Source organism: Diabrotica virgifera, chromosome 4 (genome assembly GCF_917563875.1).
Source record: "Diabrotica virgifera virgifera chromosome 4, PGI_DIABVI_V3a".
In the NCBI taxonomy this organism is placed as follows: domain Eukaryota; kingdom Metazoa; phylum Arthropoda; class Insecta; order Coleoptera; family Chrysomelidae; genus Diabrotica; species Diabrotica virgifera.
In genome coordinates, this window is record NC_065446.1 from 190,234,148 (window position 1) to 190,260,071 (window position 25,924).

General features: G+C 32.0%; 1 protein-coding gene across 2 annotated transcripts in view; it reads right to left on the reverse strand.

The window, feature by feature from the left end:
- LOC126884042 (5-oxoprolinase) overlaps positions 1-25,924 on the reverse strand; it is a 657,750-nt gene that overhangs the window by 320,324 nt on the left and 311,502 nt on the right. The window lies entirely within an intron of this gene.

A 25,924-nucleotide genomic window follows, 5' to 3' on the forward strand; every position in this document is an offset into this window, starting at 1 on the left:
ATTCTGCACTTGCGTACGCTATGGGCCCATTGCTAACCGCCGCGTTACCCGAAATTCGTTCGTGTTGAGAAGGAACATCTTCCAGTCTTTGTTACCAGCTTTGTTGTTATTTTTTTTTAATTGAATTTAATGTACGGGGGAAATATATATTTAAAATAGTGGATTTTAAATTTTAATAGTTATATTGCGGTAAGATAATTTTGTCACTTTTATTTTTTTTACATTATTTAGATAAATTTGTCACTAAAAAAAATACTTGTAGTCACTCTTTGAATATTTCAGATAGTTAATAATGTCACCTAATCACTTGTTTAATTTGTTTGTAAGAGACAACCTCGTAACCGATGTTAGTATTACATCATAGGGCAATAAAAGTTGTATATGGGTTACTCGTGTCTTATTATTATTCTTTGCTTCATTTGGGGAATGAGTTATAGTTATCTGTTTGTACTGGCTGGCAAAAAAGGAAGCTGTCCCCCAAGTATATTTATTCGTTCTATTTGAATCCACCCCGCCACCGGTGAGTTAGTTCGGAGCCAGTACCGTTGAAGAACGACAACGGCCTACATATAACTGCAAGGTGAGTAGCATTAGTGCTGTGGTGTTTGTTTTAGTACTTATCTACGTGCTAACCCGTCTTGCGCGTTATAACGTCAGGGGTAGAACGAAAAAAGCAGGAGATGGACCGAAAACACCCCTTATATGACCACCAAACTCAGCCAAATAGATTAAGATCTCGGAAAAACTTTCTCAAAACATCAAGTAACCTGAAAAAATGGGGATACCAGAAGGACGATATCTGCGACTGTGGGGCGGTTCAGACCAGCCAATATCTACTGTCATGCACAAAGATGAGAGAGACCTGCACAGAAGAAGACTTAATTTTAGCAAATGACAGGGCCATATATGTGGCCAACCATTGGAAATATAGAATTTAAAGTTGTTGGTGTTCCGGACACGGAAAGTAAGTAAGTACTCACGATGATGGATGAAGTTTGCGATACGAGCCTACGGCTCGTGTCGTTAATTTTTTTTTTGATTACTTCGTTCTTTTGTAAGAGTTAACAACTACTATTTCGCAAAACAGGAGAGTGTAAACGGAACCCCAGGACTCTATAATTAGCCTTTCTTCTTTATGGTATTTCGGTCCTATAATTGTATGACCGAAGTATTCTTGTTTTCTCCTCTTTATGGTGTTTGTGAGCAGACGTTCTGAATTCATTATTTGCAGAACATATTCATTGGAAGTGTGCGAAACCAACGATATCTTTAGGATTCGTCGATAGCACGATAATTATTCGAATGCTTCTAATTTATTTAACGTTATGGTTTTTAACGTCCATGCCTCACAACCATACAATAATATAAATCACACATAACATTTCAGTACCTTCCTGCGAATATTCATCGACAGACTTCGGTTATATAAAACTGGTTTCCAGGTCATATAAGCCTTAACTGATATTATCTCTTCATCATAGTTGCAATTTAAATTTATACAACTGTCAAGGTATTTAAAATGGTTTACCCATTCTCTGTCCTCTCCATCAAGATAAAGCACATCTCGATCTACATTAACCCGCCATTACACGCGCTATGAGGGAATACCTCACCATATTTGTTTATAATAACCAATGAAATTGTCTTAACTAATACGATAACCTTGAGTACCCAGGAATGCCTTTAGTATCGTTCATGAGAGGGTATGACAAAGTTATAGAATTATTTCAGGCGGTCAGTGTGCTGTGTGATACTTGAAAGAAGTGGCAAACCTCTTCAAGTGAGAGAATTCCTTACTGCGCGTTCAATCACGGTGAAATCACGTTTCTGTTTTATCTCAAAGAAACTTTTAGGTTTTTGTTTAATATTTGGGTAAGTTTAATTAAAATAATATTGTTTAGGTTAGGTTAGGAACAGTGGGGCACCGAGGGGGGTTTGGGGGTTAAATCCCTCCCAGAGCATATAGATATATATATATATATATATATATATATATATATATATATATATATATATATATATATATATATATATATATATATATATATAAAAGAAAGTAGGAAAATGTAACTTGTCGTTCACAAATAATACAAAAAACTTTCGGTGCCCAAGGCAATCCCCCTTCTCCCCCCTTGCCGCAGTGCCGTTTTATCCATTGGGCGCTTGGGGCGGGCGCCCAGGGGCCCGTAGGGACGTTTCCTTTTATAACACTCGTAAGGAGGTGCTTAGATTCTTACGTAAACAACGTTTGCATCCCATCGGTATATCCATTTTTATATGTAAACGTCGGGATAATTGATTTAAAACATAATTAGGACTTGTTTATTATCCTATGAAATATAATTTTACAAAAAAGTAGGTACTCATTTCTTCTTTAAAAAAATTATTATCGTTTCAAGAAAAACACATGAAATTTTGCACAGAGTGAGCAACACAAAGTTTTTACACACAAAGTTTCGGTCTTTTTTCTCTGACATAAGTAACACCGACCTTGTTCTTTAACTTTGTTAGCTCCAGGCAGAATATCAGAAACGTCCAATTTAGGATATGCAATTTTCATCATTTGTAGCCTACAGTAATTTTTCCAAAAAAGCACTTAAACGCTAAGAGTTTTAAACGGTGTAATGGGTGAAATGCGTTTAGAATTGAATTAATTGAGAATAAAAAAATGGACAAAAATCAAAAAAAATATATTAAAAAAGATAGGTGAGAAAAACGAGGTCTGGGGTGCATTTGCAGCCCGCACCGCCTTACGAGGGTTAATAACAAAAGTCCGCTAAATTATCGAGGACCTTATTTTTTTTAATAGAGACAAATACTACGAAATACCTGCGATTTCGATATGGTCTGACTTTAAGACTGATAAATAAGAACTGTGACAACTTTTAAACCAAAGAGCGATTCCTTAGAAAATTGTAAAAAAAATGTATGAAGCTGGAGACAAAGCTTATTATAGAAGATTAAATAAAAGCAACTCTTATAGAGTAAAACCCAATGGAGGCAAAGAGAAGTGTTAAAGCTGTTTATTGTTACCCGTGCAAATTATTTCAATTGAAAAGAAAATAGTTTTTTTAGAAAAAACTAATTTTGGATATATTTTACCCACCAGAAATATTTGAATAGTTTACTGAAATCTCACGAAGAAAGTAAATTTCATCTGAACTCTATGGTTACATTAATAAAAGATCATCAGTTGGAGTTAGATGGATCATCAGTTAAATTGGAGTTATAGACGCTGGCTTAAAAGAGCAAGTAGAACGCGAATCTGTCTATTGAGTAAAGGTCCTAAGATCTAAGAAGAGTTGTTGTTACCATTAAATTACTTGCTTCTCAAGGACTAGCTTTTCGTTGATCCCATGAGAATTTAACGAGTCGTCATAAGGGAAATTACTTAAGTTGTCTTGTATACTTTGCTTTTGACAACTTCTTAGCTCAGAATTTACAGCGGAATGCGAATAAAGAAAATATTCAGCTAGCTACAATATCTGTCTGACCAAACTTGCAATGAATTCCTGGAAGCGATGAAAACAAAACATGTAGAAACTTTGGACACTAAATGCTTTACTTAACCCGCGAGTAGTCGCGCGGTGAGATAGAATCTCAATTTTTATCCTTTTTCGCGATAACTTGATGAAAAATTTTGCAATTTTGAAAAAATTTCGTAAGTGCCTCGAGGAAGGGTGTAGTAATGCGTAGGAATTTTTTTCTTCTTCTTTTTCTTCTTCTTTCTGTGGAATTTATGGCTTTGGGGAGAGCCAATTAGCTTTAACCCGCGAGTAGTCGCGCCGTTAGATAGAATCTCACATTTCATCCTTTTTCGTAATACAGTAAAACCTGTCAGTAACGGCCACTAAAAATAAAAGAACTATTGGCCGATATAGAAAGGTGGCCGCTATTGCCAGTTTTTGTAGTCTACATATAATTACTTTGGGAAATTTTTAAACTGGCCGTTAGGACAGGTGGCCGATGTTGGCAGGTAGCCGTTAACACAGGTTTTACTGTACAGTAAAATTTGTCAGTAACGGCCACTAAAAATGAAAGAAGGAAATTTTTAAACTGGCCGTTAGGACAGGTGGCCGATGTTGGCATGTGGCCGTTAACACAGGTTTTTTTAATAAAATTGTTCGAAATATATATTTTCAATATAAAAAGTAGATAAAAATAGTACAAAATAAAACTTTGTTTTAAATTCGTATTTTGAGATAGAATCTCACACGCGACTATCGACGTTACAGAAGTGAGCGCGACTACTCCCGGGTTAAAAACTACGGATTCTTCAAACATATTTTTCCAGTTAAGCAATAATAGAGACAAAAAATCAGCAGTTAGAAGTGAACCCAAGGCACTGCATAATAAAATGGATACCTTTGAGATAGGTTAACTTGGATACTCTATTGACACTGATTTAGGCAAGTATTTTAAAACGAGTGAATGCAACAAGCAAAACGTTAGAAACTGTGGACTTGGACGTGTCAGTTGCAGTAGAATTAATGATATTTGAGTTTTGTTGGAGACGTAAGAAATAAATTAAGCGAAATTGAACTAGAAGCCAAAAATATTTTTTGGGAAGGCAATAATCTCAAGCATATTCTATAGAATTGGGCTTCAAAAAAAACAAAGAAAAAACATTTTTTCGATGAAGCAGTTGAAAGTGAAACAACTTTAAAGGGGCAAGAGATATTCAGAATTGAAGTACCTGTTTATTGTTATATGCCACAATATTTTTCAAGATCTTTTAAAGAGAATATAATGCTACAAAGATGTTACATCAGCTGTTAGATATTTTTTACGCTAAATAAAGAACAAGTCAAAAAGTGAATTAAAATTTTATGCGAGGAATATAAAAAGATGTTGATGAAACCAAGGAGAACTTGCATAATGAAATTATTCATTATAATATAACGTTATGCCAAAAATTTCAATAAACATTTGACAATTTGGTGTCATCCAGGATTTAAAGGCAACTTTTGCCAATTTTTATCTTTACTGCAAGTTTATTTGACGATACCAATTTCTAATGCGTCAGGCGAGCGGTCTATTTTAGCTTTAAAAAGAATAAAGATACATATTATATTGAAGATCAAAGGATCAAGAAAACCTAGACGCATTATCACTATCGCATTGTTAAAAATGAAGAAGTGGAGCAACTGAATTTTTATAGTATTAATATGGCAGTTTGCTAATGCCTAGTCAAGAAAAAAAGTGAGCTAATTTGTGTCTTACATATTTTTTAGATTATGTTTTTTTGTTTGTCATGTGTTGTTCTGTAGAACTTTCTGTTTTTTTATTTTTAAATGTATTTTTTTGGAATATTTTTTACGTTTGCTATTTTTATTGTTTGTTTTAAAAATCTTTTTTAAAATTTTTAAAAGTGTATGGGTTTTACAATAAACGGTTATAGTTAATGCAGGTTAATGCATGTGTTTTTTTGTTAAAAAAATTGACAACGAATAGCAATCAAGGGGGCCCCTAAATCTATAGTGCCCAGGGCCCGAAGTTAGGTTAAACCGGCACTGAATTTCTGCGAACATATTACTGTCCCTGTATTGTTACAAATTCAAATAAGGAAATAAGGGACCATTTGGGAATTCGAGATGAAGCAGAACCTGTAGAAATGGAACAAGTATCTAATAAATGTGCGTACTCTCCTAAGAAGAAGAACAGAAAAACTCAGACAAAATGCTGCAACCAAATTGTAGAAGACCAATTTGTAAGAAACACATGAAAACTTTGTTTATTTCCTGTTGGAAAATAGAGGAGGAAGAATCTGAGTAAATGTATAGAGTAAGAACCACCGTACTAGATACATGGGTAGGTACCTAATTGCTATGCTTATGGTCTAATCCTTTCCGTTCTCAGATATGACTTTCATTCTTGTCATGTTACTGTCAAGAAACTATTCTAAATAATTGTTTTTCGATACCAAAATACAGTAGTTAATAGTATTATTACTTCGTATTAAAATAAATTTCTTTAAACAACAAGAATATTACAATACTTTACAACTTTAACAAAATGACAACTGTAAACGTCAAAATTAGATTAGCTCGATTTAATACAGCTGATCTATTATTTGTTAACTTTCTATGTTAATATTCAGTTTCTATACATTTTCTGACGTTCTAAACGTCACTTGACATAAAAATAAACATTGCAACAAGTGAAGGGTCCAGGGCTGTAATAGCTCAATGTTCTTAAATGTCTAGTATGGTGGCTCTTACTGTATATTATCTTTAGATGTGTGCAATACTTTTAAAACTTTTCATTGGTGTATTGATTATCTCTTTTGTCTATTATCCTACTATTTTTGCTTTATATATTTGACATTTTTATACTTTTGATCTATATTATTTTTACTTTGGTTTTGTTAAATTAATAAAAAAATGGTTTACGAGACTTTCTATATGTGAGTACAACCCATTTTATATACCTACATAATATGTTGTGCATTCATTATTCCTCGAAATAAGTCGAATTAATGTAGGTGAGGAGTGAGGGCGACGCTCATACGCGTTCAACCACGTCACTACATAGACTGTATAGAAGACGCGTGTAACGGCGGTTAATCTTTCCAACTGTCATCAACTTTGTCTTTGAAATATTGATTTTTAAGCCTCTCGGATAACTTGCTTCACTGACTAGATTTATTAATTTCTGGAGATCTTATGGTCCGGATAGTTAACCCTAAAATCTTCTTAATCGCCATTAATTCCATAATCAAAATTTTAAAAGAACTTCTCTGTGGCTCAGCGGTAAGAGAGCCTACCTTCAGATTCAGGGGTCGTGAGGTCGAATCTCACAAGGGGTAGGGAGTTTTTCATTTATTAAAAATTAATGGATGAGAATAGGAATATTTTATAAAATATAATTGTTTTTATTTTGAAGGCGTCGCTAATAACCACTATGGTGGATGCGCCAGTATTTTATAAATTTTTACTTGCAGCTAGGGATGGCGGTTTTTGACAAAACACCGGTTTTCGGTTATACCGGTTTTTTGCTTACGGTTTAACCTGGCGGTTATAACCGGCCAAAAAAACCGGTTTTTCCAAAAACCGGTTTTTGGTTTTTTTAATCCAATAGGTTACAATGTTACATTTACAATGCACTTCAGTTTGCGATACTCTACTCGACTCGATACTCGATATCATTATGATCAAAATTAGTACTATCGAAAGAACATCAATATCAATATAAATAAAACACAATTTTTAATAAAACCATTTTATTCTATTAATTATTATATTTATTTATTATTTTATTATTATCATATATGTATTGATTATTATTAAATATAATATAGCGTAAGAGTAATATATACATATTGCAATAATATACAATTTAACCCAACAATTTCAACTTATAAAAAATTTCCCAGACTCTTTCAAATGGGATTTAAAAAAAATAATATCAACATAAATATTTTACTTAAAAATAAATTGGATAATGCAATTTATCTTTTATTTTTACTACCATCAAATAAATGTATCATGTATTTTTTTAACACGTTTGTATATTTGTATAATAGGTACACTTTAACTCATTTAATACTTCCTGTATCGGTGTATCGTTTTGAAAACGTAGGGAAATCCTTGGAGATTCGTATTCGTAATCGGTAATTAAATATTCATAGCCAGAACATTATTTTTGGTAATCAGAAAAAGTCATTCACCCACTTTAAATGTCAAGAGTCAAGTGTGACAAATAGATGATGTTTGCGTCTACTTCAATCAGATAACTTCTTATGTAAATATTATGATAAATTACTTTTAATGGGAAATAAGCCACAATTTTACCAAAAAAATGATTTTATTAACGTTTCGCAAATCGGGTTTCGTTGTCAAAATACAAAATACTACTTCAGAAAAAATAAAAAACAGCTTCAGAACAACGTAAGTATTATGATTACACGTACCTTTTCAACGAAAAAACTTAATTGTTTCTGGCTGATGTGAGTTTGCACTTTCAGTTTGCTTCTGTATTTTATGGTTTTGTTTGGAATAATTACTTGAGAATAATAATTATTTCCGGTTTTAGGTTAAAACCGGTAGGTTTTTCCCATCCCTACTTGCAGCTGCAATTTTTTGTAAACTGTATATTTAGTAAGATTTTATTTCAATTTATTTTATATGCACAATTTCTATGACTTTTGGGGGTATATTAAAAAGTTGACGTGATAAAATTTTTACGAATACAAAATCCTCGGTTATTGCATAATAATTCACGTGTCAAGTCGTCAAGTGAGTAAAAAATAAATCACATATTAAGGAACGGGAGCTTATCACCTCGCAATTTTCACAGAATGGGTCGATTTGCTTGAAAATTTGAGAATAAGTAGTGGATAGTCCAAGGATCAAAATCTATATGATGCTGAAAGGCGCTTTTGCCATGGGGGTGGTTGCTACCCCATCTCGGGGGTGGAAATTTTTTATTATATTTTGACCGTAAAAGTTGATAAAAACATTCATTCTAAGCAGACAATAGACAACAAGTAAAAGTTTAGAATAAGTTTAGATTAAGTAGTGAAGTAAATAGATATAAGTCATACCAATGTATATCCAGAAATATTTAACCAATAGAGTTATAGCCACTGGGCGATCACTCTTAATGTTTCAAATTCTGTTCAACAAAAATGCTTAGTGTTTATAGTTTGAAATAAACAGATGGCATTTGTAACAATAAAAAAAAAATCTAAGCAAAAAATGTTCTATACATTTTTTTTGATAAAATTAATAGTTTTTGATTTATTTGCTATCAAAAATTTTAGTTTTATATCGAAAAAATTAATTTTTTTCGATAATATTCATTGACGATTTACTCAATTTTAGCCGCAGAAAAAATTTTTTCTATGGATGCTATACAATGTGCAACTTCTCTCACTACTTACATACATTCAAAATAAACAATTTCTCAGGCAGTGAGAAAAGTCGGCCATTGCAGTGAGAAATATTTTTTCTCACGGGTTCACCGCCGGTTTACATACATATGATCGCCATTTCCATGGTAACATGCACAATACAAACACAATTATTTTTGTCAAACAAAATGTGTTTAAACTTGTCAAAACTTATCAAAAATTACCTTTTAAGACTGTTCAACTCTGAATTATAATTTTAAATAAATAAAGTATATAAATATTAAGAATATCAAATACCTATGTGTATATATGTATTTTATTTCAATTTAGGCATATAATATACCCAAAAGCACCTAAGTTATTTACTTTTGAAGTTTGAACTCTTGACAAAAACGCATCCATAGAAAAAGTACAGTGTACAACACGAGAGAAAATGACATATTTCTCTCTCGCTTGGTTTGCGGCACTCGCCTGGTGCGTCGGCTCGTGCCAACAAACTTCTGCGCTCGTGAGAAATATGTCTTTTTTCTCTCTTGTTGTACAATATACTATTTTCAAACCAAGTTCTCGGGAATAAAATAACCTACAATTTCATATTTAAACATTTTTTCGTATCTCTGATGCTAGTCTTTCTATTCTGAGGAAAATGGCATTTTTTACCAAACAACAAAATTTCTTTATTCGCTTTTAGCTCCAGTTTTTTTAAAAACGAATCATTCTAAGCCAGTCAAACTTCTAGAATCTATTAATAATACACAAATAAAGAAGAATGAATAAGGCCAATGACCAAAACCACCGCCTTAACTTACTTACTCAAAAGCATAATAACTTACATTACCTATTATGCTTTCCATTGGACTTCTCCTTATTTTTTTTTTTCAAAAAAAGATATTGCTTTTTTAACAGTAACTTTTTTATTTTGTATCTTAACAAGTTTGATAAAATAGTTATTTATGAAACAGTTCGTGAAGTATGCTTTTTGCGAACGCACGCGATTTTTAGAGCACGAGCGACAACGGAGCGAGTGCTATAAATAGAGTAAGTTCGCAAAAAGTACTTCACGCACAGTTTCATACAATATTTGATCTATTATAAACAAATAAAAAAGCTGTAACTCTTCGTCACTGGAATTCATTTCTATTCTTCAATTTTTAGAAATTTGACATTTAAAAATTCTAACTACTTTCAAACCACAAAACTGTCAAAACTTTTGTTGTAATTCATTGCTCATATTGTCATCACCATGAAAACGCGAAAGATAAGGATTGTCACCATGACAACGCGTAGGTTAAAACAGTGCACACTTTTAATCCTTCACACACTGCTATTAGTCTGGGCTGATTATCGGAGAATAGGCCATTTTTGGGAAAAGTTATTTACCAGCAATTTTATTGCTGGAATCGAATGTTATGATTGTATATATTAATAATATGGATATGTAAAGTCCGCAGATAGTGTGCTACTTTTTTTTTAAACAAAATGGCGCCCGAAAATCGTGTTTTTTTCAATTTTTGCTCTATAACTCCAAAGATTTTAGCTTGATACCGAAAATACCTAAATAAAAATTCACCGTAATTAAATTCTGCATAGAGACTTGTTTTTTCCGATTTACTTCGACGAAAACTTTCCCCGGAAAAAGCGGGTTTTTCCAACAAAATCTTTAATTTTCAACTAAACTTTTAGATAAGTAGTTGTTAATCAATAATTAAATAACTTATGCCTGGTTGCACCAACAGATCTTAAGCTCCAGCTTAGCTAAGCTCTACTTATAGATAGGGCCTTCTTGAGTATCACTTACGTTGCATCATAATTTTAGATTCTTACCTTATTATCAATTATATATCTATTATTATATTATGGTATTCTTATTGTAATATATTATAATTATATTATATTAATTCTTATGATATTCTCGACTTAAGCATAAGATCTGTTGGTGCAACCGGGCATTAGTAACGTAAAAGTCCTTTCCGTATACATTATAATTCCAGAAGCCGATGGAAATTGAATGAACAGTTTAGCAACAATTGAAATGTTAAAAATTTACGGTCGCTATAATAACGACAATAATTATGATACATAAGAATAACTATGATTTTTTCATAAAAAGACACTATACCTATCTAATGTACTTTACAGAATTTAAATTGGACTATTTAAGCGGCCTCAGGAATATTTTAAAATTATAAACAATTTTTTGGCTTATAAACAAATAGAATATCTCGGGAAATATTAAACTAAATTAAATTGTGAAGACGCTATTCGAAAGACAGCGGCAGGACGCTTCTTATAAAAAAAAAACGTTTAATTATGACGAGTGGTTCCTGAGATACAACCGGTCAAAGTTGACCGAAATTTACGGCAAAGATATAAACAATACGATCATAATTTTCAAATCATCACCTTTTTATTTTTGTCCTATTTCTCCACACCAATTTTCATGTCTTTAAAATCCTCATAACATATATTATTATAATAAAAACTCTCGATAATACGTGTGAAAATTGCCAAAAATAGCAAAATTCCAATCAAAAATTAGGATGGAGAAAATGTAACCTTCAAAGTTCAAAATCGGTATACGTTAAAAAAAAGCATTTTCTCGGCTTCCCATGGAGCAATTTCCTTCATTCTTTTTTTGTTCCCAAGTAACTCGAGTAGAGCCATCGAACTAACGTATTATTAAATGTCAAACTTGCTTTTGTGTTGTTATAATAAATTAATTTATTTATTATAACACAATATTTTAATTTGTTTAAATAAAAATTGTTTAAATAATTATACAGCTTTCAAATGAGAATATTTATGTTTTTAACTTTAAAAGGTACACTTGTAGTAAGTTTATCTAAAAAAAAGCCTACAACTGGAAAAAATATGTAATTTTCTGTTCTTATAAATAAATTAATCTATTATAACACAACAAAAGCAAGTTTGACATTTAATAATGCGTTAGTTCGATGGCTCTACTCGAGTTATTAGGGAACAAAAAAATAATGAAGGAAATTGCTCCATGGGAAGCCGAGAAAATGCATTTTGTTAACGTATACCAATTTTGAACTTTGAGGGTTACATTTTCTCCAACCTAATTTTTGATTGGAATTTTGCTATTTTTGGCAATTTTCACACGTATTATCGATAGTTTTTATTATAATAATATATGTTATGAGGATTTTAAAGATACGAAAATCGATGTGGAGAAAGAGGACAAAAACAAAAAGGTGATGGTTTGAATATTATGATCCTATTATTTATATCTTTGCCGTAAATTCCGGTCAAATTTGACCGGTTGTGTCTCAGGAACCACTCGTCATAATTAAACGTTTTTTCTTTTAGAAGAAGTTTCCTGCCGGTGTCTTTCGAATACTGTTTTTACAATTTAATTTAGTTTAATATTTCCCGAGATATTCTATTTGTTTATAAACCAAAAAATTGTTTATAACTTTAAAATATTCCTGAGGCCGCTTAAATAGTCGAATTTCAATTCTGTAAAGTACATTAGATAGGTATAGTGTCTTTTTATGAAAAAATCATAGTTATTCTTATGCATCATAATTATTGTCGTTATTATAGCGACCGTAAATTTTTAATTAACATTTTAATTGTTGCTAAACTGTTCATTCAATTTCAATAGACTTCTGGAATTATACGGAAAGGGCTTTTACGTTACTAAGTTATTTAATTATTGATTAGCAACTACTTATCTAAAAGTTTAGTTGAAAATGAAAGATTTTGTTGAAAAAACCCGCTTTTTCCGGGGAAAGTTTTCGTCGAAGTAAGTCGGAAAAATCACGTCTCTATGCAGAATTTAATTGCGGTGAATTTTTATTTGGGTGTTTTTGGTCTAAAGTTAAAATCTTTGGAGTTATAGAGCAAAAATTGAAAAAAACACGATTTTCGGGCGCCATTTTGTTTATAAAAAAAGTAGCACACTATCTGCCGACTTTGCATATATATATTATTAATACATGCAATAATAAGATTCGATTCCAGCAATAAATTGCTGGTAAATAACTTTTCCTTGTATTTTGCTAATTAGCCCAGAGTATATCTATAATCTAAAAAGGGGTAGTTCCCTGGATTGGCTGTATACCTTATAGTTAAACAAACTGGAACATGAAGTAAAAACCACTTCTATGTAAAAGGTATATTTACTAAAAATTTTTAGAATCCCAATGGATTCAATAAAATGAGTTCATCAGAACGTTTTCAAACCTATCGGTCCATCATCAGTGATTTGAATACTTGCAAAATAGCCCAGAACCAAACAATGGTTGTGATTATAAATAAATCTACATTATGTTGAAATAAATTTAAAATGGCTAAACGCCGATGTTCAAGGATTAAACCTCTGGGAACATGGTGAAACTCTACCCGAGGACCCAATCAACCATCTTCGGTCAACGATGACTACTAAGACTTAGACTACTACTAAGACTACTAAGACTTAGTAGTCATCGTTGACCGAAGATGGTTGATTGGGTCCTCGGGTAGAGTTTCACCATGTTCCCAGAGGTTTAATCCTTGAACATCGGCGTTTAGCCATTTTAAATTTATTTCAACATAATGTAGATTTATTTATAATCACAACCATTGTTTGGTTCTGGGCTATTTTGCAAGTATTCAAATCACTGATGATGGACCGATAGGTTTGAAAACGTTCTGATGAACTCATTTTATTGAATCCATTGGGATTCTAAAAATTTTTAGTAAATATACCTTTTACATAGAAGTGGTTTTTACTTCATGTTCCAGTTTGTTTATATCTATAATGACAGTTTTCACAAACTAAAAACTTTTACATAATATGACATAGAGTAGATAAAAGAATTTTGTAGGTTTTTACAAGATCTATAAGAATATTAATATCAAATCTTTTTAAAGTCGTCAGTCGCAAAAAGAGGTGACCTTGAAAGGGTTGGTAAAGGTGGTTTTTGCATGTTATTACAAGTTTTAATGGTCAATAGCTCACTAAATTTTTACCGTAGAAAAAATTTTTGCAAACCTGATTCTTGGGAATTAATTAAGCTACAATTTCATATTGAAACATTTTTTCATATCTCTGATGCTAATCTTTCTATTCTGAAGGAAAAGCCATTTTTTTCCAAAATACAAAAATTCTTTATCCTCTTTTAACCCCATTTCTTTAAAAACTAATCATTCTAAGCAGGTTAAACTTCTAGATCCTATTAATAATACATAAATAAAGAAGACCAAATAAAGTCAATGACTAATTTTAATTAGGGTGGTGATTAGTAAGTTCCTTCCGATCACTTTTTCGCTGAAAAAAAGAGGGACTGACATTCTTTTCATTATGTCACTTAATTTTTGAGCTAAAGACTTTTTTATTTCTGAAGATAGATATTTTTAAATACTTTAAATTAGTTTGAACAAGTTGTCCTAGAAAAATGCATAGTTTTCCCGTCTTTTGACTTTGAAACTACAATTATTTAGTATTTGACGAAGAAGAGATAGCATATCGAAGAGCTAGTATATCTCAATTACTATTGGTCTTAAAGAAAATTAAAAAAACAGTTTTGTTTATTTTTTTAAAAGGTACATTTTTGTTAAGTAAAGTTGTTTTGATAAAACGAAAACTTTTGGAGTTATTAGCAGAAAACTTGTTAAAAATATTGGTTTTTTCGATATAAAACTAACACTTTCGATTTTAACTATTTAGAATGGGAATAAATAAATATAACACTTTCGATAGCGAATAAATCGGAAACTATTAATTTTATCAAAAAAAAATAAATAAAACGTTTTATGCTCAGAATGAATCTTTTTACCAACTTTTGCGGTCAAAATATAATAAAAATTTTCCACCACGAGATGGGGTGGCAACCACCCCCATGGTTAAAGCGCCTTTCGGCATCATATAGATTTTGATTCTTGGACTATCCATTTCTTATTCTCATATTTTTAAGCAAATCGATCCATTCTGTAAAAATTGCGAGGTTTTGTACTATTTTAAGCTTCATTACTTGGTCTAATACACATAAGACAATGAAATTGCTGTTCCCTTGTATTATGAATCAACAATAAATTCACAACACTAAACGAAATTCAATCTTTTGGTTAAATAAATCTTTCGTCAGTAATATCATCATAATATTTCACTACAATCCACGAATTCAATCTGCTCGTTCCACAAATCCTCTTTTCTTATCAGTATGTATTATTTGATATCGTTTGCACTCACATGCCGCTATTTTCCAGGCTTTTATGAGTATAATATTTCTGAGATAATAATCTAACACTCTAGCAAATATTGTAAGTTTCGTCTACAAAAATCATTTTTCAATAGGTTGCATTCCTCTTTTCTATAAATTTTCTTCAAAATTAAGTCCATTTACATGAATATGGATAACAAAAATTACTATATTTAAATTCCAAATGACCTTTTTTACGAAATAAAAACGATGTCTTTATACAATCTATCAAATTTTAGTATCAGTATTTAAAAATTATGAACTACTACACTTAAGAGCACAAAAATCGACTCACTCGATGAATAATTGTAGTTAATGCGAATAGACAAGGGCGCATCTGTAAAAATATTAATACATTTGGACGTTGAGAAGTGACTCAAATTTTTTTGCAGAAGTTGCTTAAAAATAACTCAAATAATAATATTTGAGTTATCCCCCTCTCGAAAAGGTCCGGAACATTGTTTAAATAATCAAAATGTCAAAAAATCAAGGAAAAATTCGATTTTTTCTCTTCGTTTTTTGATTAAAACTTAAAAAGTATTCATTTCCTAGAAAAGTTGTACTGATATAAAAGTTGCGTAATTAAATTTCCTACGATATAAAGTATGTAAAGATTTAAAAAAGTTTAAAAAAAAGTTTATGTTTCACCCTTGTTGCAAAATAGCAATAATTGCGAAAAAACCATACAAAAACTAGTATTCGCATTTTACGTTTTTCAACCATTTATGCTACACTTAGGACCTTCATATTTCACTCAGAAAAACTTTATGATACAGGAAAACAATACTGTGTTTCAATAAGATCGGTTCAACAGATTTTGAAAAATAAATTTTGCAATCCAGCTTTCGCAAAAAAAATTCAATTTTTCAAAATGTTACAGGACTGAAAATAAAGCAGATCGTAAGTTGAAATTTTTTTTGAGTATAGAAGTATAATGTACCTTTTATTTTCAATTTGCAAAATTAAAATCGATTAAGTACCACGGCGTCAGGATTTTTTTTAAATAAACATTAATTATTGGTGCTACGCGCAGGACAGCGGATAGTTTGTTCTGATTGGGCATTCCAATTACCTTTGATAATGATACATTTTAATTTTTATTACATCTCGATATAAATAAATAAATTTGTTTATTGCAAAACAAAAACACATACTCTATCCTTTGAAATAACACTTTTTTGGCAAAAATTTTCTTTGTTCATATATTTTAACTTAGACTCTTAGACAATAAAAGTTTATTATTTTTAAACGTATGCAATTGTTTAAATAATATTTCATAAACAATAATAAAATTAGTTTGATTTTTGTGGAATTAAAATATTAAAATACAACAAAATATAGAGTAAGAAAATAATATACTAGATAAAGATTGGAAGAAATTTTGGTGGAAATCAACTTGTGTGAATCGAACACCGCTGTCCTGCGCGTAGCACCAAAAATTAATGTTTATTTAAGAAATTTCCTGACGCCGTGGTAATTAATCGATTTCAATTTTGCAAATTGCAAATGAAAGGTACAGTACACTTCTATAAGCAAAAAAAATCAACTTGCTATCTGCTTTATTTCCAGTCCTGCAACATTTAAAAAAATGAATTTTTTTGCGAAAAGCTGGATTGCAAAATCTATTAAACCGATCTTAATGAAATTTACAGTGTTATTTTACTATATCATAAAGTTTTTCTGGGTAAAATATAAAGGTCCTAAGTGTAGCATACATACATACATACATAATAGGTTGCCTCTTTTACCATTAGGTGTCGAGGATTGATCAAGTGTAGCATAAATGGTTGAAAAACGTAAAATGCGAATATTTGTTTTTGTATGGATTTTTTCCCAATTATTGCTATTTTGCAACAAGGGTGACTATTTTTAAAATTCTTAACCAATTCTATATTGTAGGAAATTTAATTATGCAACTTTTATGTCAGTACAACTTTTCTCAGAAATGAACAGTTTTAAAGTTATAATCAAAAAACCAATAAAAAAATCGAATTTTTCCTTCATATTTTGATATTTTCATTATTTAAACAATGTTCCGGACCATTTTGAGTGGGAGCATAACTCAATTATTATTATTATTTAAAAAAAATTTGAGTCACCTCTCAACGTCCATCTCAAAACAGATGCGCCTTGGACTATAGTAATTTCACGTTGTGTTCTTTGAATTAAAACAACTAATGCAAAAAAATGTCTAGTATAGAGCTCCCAAAAAATAATTGTTTTATGCAAATTGGCAACGTGTTGGCAATGACAATGGCATAGGGAATGCAGCAAACATTGTAACGGGCATGTTCTACGTAATTTAGACCTCAATGAATTTTCCGGTGGTTGTCTCAGTCGCTTTTCATCCAACGTTGACCTGTATGTACACTTCGAATTGCATTTAGTGAATATTTTACAAAATGGATACTTCACCAGTGAAGGCGGTCCAAACAATTGGACCGCCTTGAGAAATCGGCACGTGGCAGGAGTTAAGCTTCAATAATCCTTGAGGAATGTATAGTTAGGAGAAGGCTTGAAACTGCCCTTTGACTCCCAGACGAGCTAACACACGTCCCAATTTTAACGCACTTCAGAAACAAACTCAACTTCAGTTTGCCCAAGGACACGTCAATTGGGACCTTGGCCAATGATGCAGAGTTTTATTCTCCCAGTGCTACAGTGTCGAAACAGTGAGCTATGAAACTCTTCTGAAACAGTTAAACTGATACTTTATCTTTAGAAATAATGGTAATAAAATAAACAACCTACGTTTCGCAGATGACACAGCCCTTCTTGCAAATAGTCAAGCAGAGCTGATTGATGTTATACGACTGGTTGAAAACGAAAGTCAAATATGTCGTCTTAGACCAGAGCTGATCTGTGAAAGAACGTCTATTTTGGGATGTGAGAGGTGGCATTCGGATTTTTGCAGATAAAGTTAGGTGTCACCTTCAATAATAATAATTGACTTATGCTCCTTCTCAAATATGCCCGGAACATTAATAAAAAAATAAAATATTTAAAAATTTCGAAAAACATCGATTTTTTTCTAGTTTCTTTGTTTATAACTTCAAAACGATACGTTTTGGAACAAAGTCGTAAAAAATAAAATAAAGATAATTAAATTTTGTATGACATATGACTGGTTAAAAATGTCTTAATGTATTACCCTTTCTGCAATTTAGCAATAAATACAAAATAAGGGGGCAAAATAAGACTGTTGTTATTCAGTATTTTTTAACCACTTTGGTGGCAATTAGAACCTTAGTAATTCGCTTAGAGAATTTTTATAAGATGCTCAAACAGACTACCAAATTTCATTAAAATAGACCTAATAGATTTTGCATAATAAATTTGCAATTTAAATTTATTTAAAAAAGTTCAAATTTTTTAAAAACTATCTGAACTAGAAACAGACTATTTAGAAGTTGACTAATTTTTTTACATACAAAGAGGCGTTCTACCTATCTAATACACTTTACAGAATTAAAATCGAATTACTTAAGGGGCCTCAGCAATGTTTTAAAATTAAAAACAATTTTTTGGCTTATAAACAAATAGCTTTGTTTAAAAATAAAAAAAATTAATTTTTAGCAATGCAAACAATCAAAACCGGTATAATTTGACTAAAAGTTTCAAATGCTGTCAGTAGAATTGCTTTTTTATTTTTTAATCAAAAGTTATTAGGGTTCAAAAATTGCAATCTTTCGATTTTTTAAAAGTTCAACCGCGTTTATCTCGAAAACTATGCATCCTACGAAAAAACTTGTAAGAACATTTTTTGCTTAGAATTACCGAAGAAAAAAAAATGTTTTATTTTGCAAAAAATCGCTGTTATGTAATTCCTCGAGTTCTTTATTTATAACAATCTTATCTGGATCAACGGTTACCCAAAAAATTCGTGTTCTAAGAGTCAAAATACATAAAAATCTTAGGTAAGTCCATCTAAATACAGGAGGCCGTTGCATCCCCTCCTGGCGACAGCACTAATTTGTTTATAAGCCAAAAAATTGTTTATCACTTTAAAACATTGCTGAGGCTTCCCAAATATTCCGCTTTTAATTCTATAAGGTGTGTTAGATAGGTAGAGCACCTGTTTATATGTTAAAAAATTACCCAACTTTTAAATGGTCTACTTTTTGTTCAGAAAGGTTTTAAAAATTTGAACTTTTTTAAAAACATTTAGATTGCAAAATTATTATGCAAAGTCTATTAAGTGGATTTCAATGAAATTTAGTGTACGGTTTAAGTATGTTATAAAAATTATTTAAGCGCATTACGAAGGTTCTAAGTGCAACCAAAGTGGTTGAAAAACATTACACAAAAATGGGCTTATTTTGCCCCGTCATTTTGTATTTATTGCTATTTTGCAAAAACGGTAATAATTCAAGACATTTTTAGCCAATCGCATATCATACAAAATTTAATTATCTTTATTTTACATCCCTACGACTTTGTTCAAAAATGAATCCTTTTTAAAGTTATAAGCAAAGAAAGTAGAAAAAATTCGGTGTTTATAGAAATTTTTAAATATTTTTATTTTTTAATTAATGTTCCGTGCATATTTGAGAAGGAGCATAAGTCAATTATATTTATTGAAGTTGTCACCTAACTTTATTTGCAAAATTCCGAATGCCACCTCTCACATCCACCTCAAAACAGATCCGTCCTGCTCTATCTGCAATTAAACATATCAAAGACAAAGATCATGATAGTGGATAGACTTTTTTTTATTTATTTTTTATTTATACATATGACCTGGCCTCTAGTGACTAATCCAGGTAGTTTTTTCCTGATGGGATTACAGATATTTTTTTTATATTTTTACATTTTTTACTCAACTATTAAATCTATTTTTACAATTAACAATTTGCCATAATCTATTAATTACGTTTAATAGTGGATAGACTCGGTGCCGCCCAAAATCCCGACAGCCAAAATCCCGAGAGCCAAAATCCCGACGGCCAAAACACCGACACGCCAGAATCCTGACACGCCAGAATCCCGAACGGCCAAAATCCCGACATGCAACATTCCTCGCATAAGTAAAAATTCCGACTTTTGTTTAATACTTTTAATACAAAATACTTTTGTTTAGTAACAAAAAATAAAAAACAGATGGCCATAAACAAAAAACAAGAAATAAATGTAATTAAATGTTAAAAAGAAACTTATCAAACCTGTCGGGATTCTGGCCTGTCAGGATTTTGGCCTGTCGCGTCGGGATTCTGGCGCGTTGGGATTTTGGCCGTCAGGATTGTGGCTGTCTGGATTGTGGCTGTCGGGATTTTGGCTGTCGGGATTTTGGGGTAGACCCGGATAGACTACATAACAATCATCCACACCTAACCACAATTGACCGGTTTGAGGTTGTGAGCTCATACTTATTACTGGGATCATTAATCACAAACACAGGGTTACTACAGGAAGAAATAAAACGTAGATGTAATCTAGCAACAGTTGCCACAGCAAAAATAGCCACAATCTGGAAGGACTGTCAAATTTCGAGAGCGTTAAAGATGAGGCTAATCAACTGCTTAATATTCTCAATACTGACCTACGAATGTGAATCTTGGACCCTGAGAAAATCGGAAAGAAGGAAGATAGACGCCACTGAAATTCTCTGTTGGAGACGAATGCTACAAATTACTTGAACCGATCATAGGACAAATATTTCAATTTTAAAAGAGCTTAAAGTTTGCCAACAACTCTCTATCTAGTAAAGTCCATCTCCAACAATTCAAATATTTTTTTTGACATGTAATGAGAGCAAACAGAGAAAACATGGAAAGACTCATTATACAAGAAAAGGTGGAAGGCCGAAGATCACGAGGAAGATCCCAACGAGATGGATCGATCAAATCGCAGGAATATGCAAAAGACCTAGGCATGAGTTAAAAGAAATTACCAGAGACAGAAATCTTTGGATACGGATTATACACGACATCACGTCGGCCACTACACTTCCTCCGGGCGGTCAGGATTGAAGAAAGAGAACGTTAGAAGGAAAAACAGAGCTTGGGTTCGTGCCCAGTGGAGGTCGCGGATGGTGTTTGATAGCAGATCGTTACATTACGGATATTCTCTAAAACAATGTTCTTCCCTACACCGGCTACATGGGCTATGGCTTCATGCTAAAGCATGATAACGCTCGAAGGCACACAGCGCGGATTACGGAAGATTAACTGACCAACACTAATGTAACAACAATGGACTGACCTTCATTAAGTCCGGATATGAATCCCATCGAGCACCTATGGGATAAGCTCAAACACAGAGTTCGAATCCGTAACTCAACACCAGTGACAGAGGCGAAGCTAAAAACTTCATTAGATGAAAAGTGGGAAACGATTATTCAGGAATGAGTAAGCAATTTAATAATGTCGTACGGAATGTGTAATACAACGCAGACAAGGAAATACTCAATATTAATTTTAATTTACTCAGATTTTTTATGTTACTTTACTTTTATATTCATTGCATAATTATTTCCATTCATAACATATTTTCTCTCATACAATAAATATTATAAAAAAAGACTAAGTCTTCAATCTAATAGCACATAAAACAACACCAAAAAATGTTGTTCCACATCCTACTAGACTGAAAACAATGGGAACCTTCTCTGGTAACACCTCCGAGGCTTCTACAATTTGCAAGCCATAACGGATGCTGAGACTAAGGAAGATGAGGTAATTTTACAATTTATAATTCACGTCCCATCTGCTCAGCGCCGTAAAGTTCCAACGAGAATGGTTCCCATCGTACTCCAATCAGAGTAAACATGTAAATCAAAAATGAATAACCATTTTCAATTTCGTTGCAACACGAAACTACAGCCGCATCATTATTCCAGTACAATTAGAGAGTGCAGCAAGCACCTCGACCGGTTTCGAAACTTATTATTCTCTCATCAGGAGGCACATATGCTACTCTCGCTGACAAAACTAGGACAAACCCCGGCGTGCAGTCACGGATTGCAACGAACGAAATGGAAGGGATTCCCTAGCGGCAACTGCTAGCAAAAGACCAAGTCTTCAATCTAATAGCACATAAAACAACACCAAAAAATTTTGTTCCACATCCTACCAGACTGACAACAATGGGAACCTTCTCTGGTAACACCTCCGAGGCTTCTACAATTTGCCATAACGGATGCTGAAGCTAAGGAAGATGAGGGAATTTTAGATGAGGCTATTAGATTGAAGACTTAGTTTTTTGCTAGCAGTTGCCGCTAGGGCATCCCTGCCATTTCGTTCGTTGCAATCCGTGACTGCACGCCGGGGTTTGTCCTAGTTTTGTCAGAGAGAGCAGCATATGTGCCTCCTGATGAGAGACTAATAAGTTTCGAAACCGGTAGTGGTGCTCGCTGCACTCTCTGATTGATCTGGAATAATGATGCGACTGTAGTTTCATGTTGCAACGAAATTGAAAATGGTTATTCATTTTTGATTTACATGTTTACTTTGATTGGAGTACGAAGGGAACCATTCTCGTTGGAACTTTACCGCGCTGAGCAGATGGGACGTGAATTATAAATTGTAAAATTCCCTCATCTTCCTTAGTCTTAGCATCCGTTATAGCTTGCAAATTGAAGAAGCCTCAGAGGTGTTACCAGAGAAGGTTCCCATTGTTCTCAGTCTGGTAGGATGTGGAACAACATTTTTTGGTGTTGTTTTTTGTGTTATTAGATTGAAGACTTAGCCTTTTGCTAGCAGTTGCCGCTAGGGCATCCCTGCCATTTCGTTCGTTGCAATCCGTGACTGCACGCCGGGGTTTGTCCTAGTTTTGTCAAAGAGAGCAGTATATGTGCCTCCTGATGAGAGACTAATAAGTTTCAAAACTGGTAGAGGTGCTTGCTGCACTCTCTGATTGAACTGGAATAATGATGCGGCTGTAGTTTCATGTTGCAACGAAATTGAAAATGGTTATTCATTTTTGATTATCTTTCTTATTTTATTTAGTTGCTAATTTTAATATATTTTTGTCATCGCAATAAAAATTACTTCTGTTCACAATATTATACGTAGGTTTATAGTAGGGGAGCAAAGTATGTTAATTGTGCAGTAGTTTGGGCAGATTATCGGAGAATAGGCCATTTTTGGGAAATGTTATTTACCAGCAATTTTATGGCTTGAATCGAATCTTATGATTCTATATATTAATAGTATAGTACGTCCGCAGATGGTGTATTACTTTTTTTTATAAACAAAATCGCCCCCAAATCGTGTTTTTTCAATTTTTGCTCTATAACTCCAAATATTTTAATTTCACACCAAAAACAGTCGTATAAAAATTCACTGGAATTAAATTCTGCATAGACACATGGTTTTCCCGATTTACTTCGACGAAAATTTTCCTTGGAAAATGCGGTTTTTTCCAACAAAATCTTTAATTTTCAACTAAAATTTTAGGTTAGTAATAATTATTTAGCAATAATTAAATAACTTGGTGATATAAAAGCTCTTTTGGTATAGATTATATTTCCAGATGGAAATTTATTGAACAGTTTAGCAACAATTAAATTGTTACTTAAAAATTTAGAGTTGCCGTAATAACCACAATAATTATGATGCATAATAATAACTATTATTTTTGTATAAAAAGGCACTATACCTATCTAATGTATTAAAGTATACCGATTTTGAACTTTGAGATTCCATTTTCTCCAACCTGATCTTTTATTCAAATTTTGGTATTTTTGGTATTTTTCACTCGTAATACCGATGGTTTTTATTATTATAATATATGTTATGAGTCTTTTAAAGATATGAAAGTTTGTGTGTAAAGAGGGGACCGAAATGAAAATATCGTGATTTGAAAATTAGCATCCTATTGTTTATATCTTTGCCGTAAATGCCGGTCAACTTTGACCGATTGTATCTCAGGAACCACTCATCGCTGTTCAACGTTTTTTCTTTTAAAAGAAGCATCCTGCCACGTTCTTTCTAATATCATTTTCATAATTTAATTTAATTTAATATTTCCCGAGATATTCTATTTGTTTATAAACCAAAAAATTGTTTATAATTTTAAAATATTCCTGAGGCCGCTTAAATAGTCAAATTTCAATTCTGTAAAATACATTTGATAGGTATGGTATCTCTTTATACAAAAATAATAGTTATTCCTATGCATCGCAACCAGTGTGGTTATTATAGCGACTTTAATTTTTTAATTAACAAATTAAGTGTTGCTAAACTGTTCATTCAATTTCTACCTGCTTCTGGAAATAAAATCTGTACCAAAAGAGCTTTTATATCGCCAAGACATTTAATTATTTATAAATAATTACTAACCTAAAATTTTAGTTGAAAATTAAAGATTTTGTTGGAAAAACCCGCATTTTCCGAGGAAAATTTTGCAAATAAGTGTATTTTTCAGTTTCTCGAAATATCGCGGCATTCGTATTTAAAATATTAAATTTACCCCCCACTCCTCTCCGTGGGAACTCGTGTTTGATATCATTTGATAGATTTTGGAAAAATATGGATTGATCTGTCATTCATTTCGCGAAATATTCCCATTTTTGTTGTGAAATTCTGGGACTCACCCATTTCCTTACGCCCCGCTCAAATCGTCAAATTTTTGAAATAAACACCGTTTTGCATATACTTAACTTACCTGATCTTAATCTGACGATTTCGAGTTTGTCTAAGGATAGATTTTTTTTTCGCCCAACCCCCCTCCCCCAAACGAACTTCCCTGCATTAAGTACCATATACTGCATATATATTGCATACTGCCAATATATGGTAGAGGTATATTTTCAGGGTACAAGGTTTCTTCACATGTAATAATCTGACTCGCTCGAGTAACTGCAAAATCCCTGCTTGGGCTCACCTATCATTATATGTATTGTGTGTGGATAGACACTTTTGCCAAACAGCGTAATCAAAAACTATAAGTTATTTACTTTTGAGTCGATTTTTTTGTTCTTATGTGTAATTATTGTAATACTAACTTGAAATTTTAACTATTTATAATGGGAAATAAGCCACAATATTATTAAAAAATGATTTTTATTAACGTTTCGACGTTAATAAAAATCATTTTTTAATAATATTGTGACTTATTTCCCATTATAAATAAGTAGTTAAAATTGTAAAAATGCCACAAGAAAATAGCTTCAGAACAACACTAACTTGAAATATAAGCACATTTCGACACTCCCATCGAGCAAGGTTGTAACTCAAGTTACATCTTTTCTCAGATTTCAACACAGGCGAATTCAGCAAAAAATTGCGCACACGTCAATATAAACGACATAGTTTAATTCTCAATAGTTTGGCTAATAAGAAGTTGTATTTTAAGTTACGTATGCCATTTTACTCCATTTTAGCTTGAAGAAGGCAGTAACACTGGATACTCCCTATGTAAAATATTTACTTTCTTTATACTTGACGATCAACAAGGTTTTTAAATGAGTTATAACTTTTTTGCACGTATGTTTAATTTATAACGTATTCAAACATATGGTGCATCTCATAAATCAAATTATCGAAATAAAAGTAAAAACGGATTTACGGAGTTTTTTTTTCTTTTTGGTAGTTGCGGTGGACAAAATAAATATCGAATAGTGTTTGCTACGTACTTATATGTAGTGAAAAAGTTTAATATTAACATTACACATGTATTTTTAGAAATAGCACATTCACAAAACGAGGATGATTCAATGCATGCCCTTATAGAAAAACACAAAAAACTGAGTCGTATATGTTCCACACCAACGGTTAACCATGATAACGAGCGATCCACAATTATTGGGATCAATGCTAGCTGTGCAAAAAATTACGTATGTCTTGTTTTAATCTGAATTTATATCATTGGTTTATCAATTAATTTTGATTAACATTATAAAACATAAAAAATCAATCAAAAC